Source organism: Geospiza fortis, unplaced genomic scaffold (assembly GCF_000277835.1).
Source record: "Geospiza fortis unplaced genomic scaffold, GeoFor_1.0 scaffold366, whole genome shotgun sequence".
NCBI lineage: Eukaryota > Metazoa > Chordata > Aves > Passeriformes > Thraupidae > Geospiza > Geospiza fortis.
The window spans coordinates 2,864,956-2,866,805 of NW_005054342.1; the positions used below are offsets into that span (position 1 = coordinate 2,864,956).

Consider the following 1,850-nt stretch of genomic DNA (forward strand, 5'->3'; position numbering starts at 1 on the left):
GTGCTCCAGAAGCTTAGTATTTGATACCGGCTGCCACTCGCTGACAGCCTTTAAGCTGACAAGTGAGTGACACTTGTATTTTTTTTTCTAAGGGACTTCAGATTAGTCGTTAGTTTAAGAAGTTAGGTTTTTGCACTTTTCTGATTTGGATCAACAGTGTGTTAAATGCTGACTTAGGGGAAACTTTGAGTTTATCAGAAAAAAACAACGAGTAATGCTTGCATTACTCTTGAAGGCTAAAACGTTTCTGAGTTTATAAACTTAGAGCAAACTATGAGTTCAGGCAGATTGTAGGTTATCATCAGAGCTGACCATACAACTGCATTGAAGTCCTTGCCTTTAACTTTCTCTCCTTATCAGCAAGTGCGCCTTTGTGGCCCTATCTATAGTTTTAACCAGAGGAATAGTAAAAAAGTAATATTGAGAGGGCCTAGTGTTTCAGCGAGGAATTCAGGCAGATGAGGATATTGGTGTAGACACTATCTGAAGTACTGGGAAGGGGATGGAACAAGTACACTGCACAATAGGAGCTTATTTGTTCATCTTATCACACATCGCATCCTTGGGTAGTGTTTTGTGTGCTTTTTATTCATTCCTGATTCTTCTGCTGGGGTTCCCTTCCTCATTCTCAGAAGGCAGCAATGAAACCCTCAAACAAACGAGAGGACCCGGGTGACAAAAAGGGCAGATGTGCATATGGTTTGAAGTCATCTAAGCATTTTTCTAGCATTAGCGTTTCTTGGCAGAGGAAATTTGGGTATTTTGCCTAGGGTGTGTAACACTTTCCAAATCTTTTTTTGAACCACAGAGAAACAGAATGACGAAAATGTGACCCAGTGTTTTGTTGCACTCTGCTCTTTGCTGCTAGTGAAAAAAAAGCGTTGAATTTAGAAATGCCAGAGGAAGGCAATGAAGATCCAACACAGGAAATGTCACTTACCTAAGTGGGACCAAGGCAGATTTGGCAGATGTGAAAAGTTTTCTTTGAGCCCTAACTTGTGATCTTTCTTTTCCAAGGACAAGTGGTTTCCTCTTCATCTAGTTGTTTGCACGCAGTTCCCTCTTGGCAGTTACCTGCTGCTTTGCTTTCACTCGCTGTGTCCAGCCATTGCTTAAAGAATTGCTTCACCTTAACAACTGGAACCTTTTTACCCAGATGAACCTTGTTTCCATAATAACTTCAAAATAGTGATGTCAGTGTAACAAAAAGAAAAGTATGGTTAGAACAAGCGTGGATCAGTAAACTACAGTTCCTGTAAGAAAACCCTGAGTACCTTTTCCAGGCCGTAATCTAGAAAGGTGTGTATGTTTAAAATTTTCTGTATCTTTTCTAAGGGGTGTCCGTAACTCTCACAAGTACAGGCATTTTATTGTCAAGGTGCTTTTCTCGGGAGAGCTTGGAGTCGCAGAGGGGAGCTGGGAAGGACAGGACCGGGAGGCAGAGATAGCCATTCCTCTGATCCTCTCTTCTTTGGCCCCAGTTTCCATATCAGAGTTCCCACTCTCTGTGCAGCAGCACTGCTGATCTCTCTTGGAAGATTTGAAAGAGAGAGATGTCTACTGGCTTGTCCTTTAGCTCTGTGGATGAGTGAAAGGTTCTGGTCCTTATGCAGCCCTTCTGCCTCTGAATTTTCCAAGAAAAGCTTGCTTTCTTATTCTTCTTGTGAAGAAGGGCTCAGGATTTTAATCCAAGTGAACAAAACTAGTTTTACTTTTATTTTTCCTTACCCGAACTTAAGAGTTGCGTGCTCTTGGCACATGTGCTTTTAAAAGTGACCCATGTGTTCTTTCCCATCCTACTGGAGTTCATCTGATTTTTATAAATGGAATTCAAGACATTTTTCTGGGGA

At 41.5% G+C, this 1,850-nt stretch overlaps 1 protein-coding gene across 2 annotated transcripts in view; it reads left to right on the forward strand.

Moving 5' to 3' along the window:
• ZBED1 (zinc finger BED-type containing 1) overlaps positions 1-1,850 on the forward strand; it is a 51,949-nt gene that overhangs the window by 42,380 nt on the left and 7,719 nt on the right. Inside the window, exon 1 of one of the 2 annotated variants that reach the window (XM_005422683.3) lies at positions 838-1,299. The exons of the other annotated variant lie outside the window; for it this stretch is intronic. The gene's annotated coding sequence lies outside the window, so the exon portion shown is untranslated. Of the gene's footprint in view, positions 1-837; positions 1,300-1,850 lie in introns of those variants that run through there. 2 annotated transcript variants of the gene reach the window in all.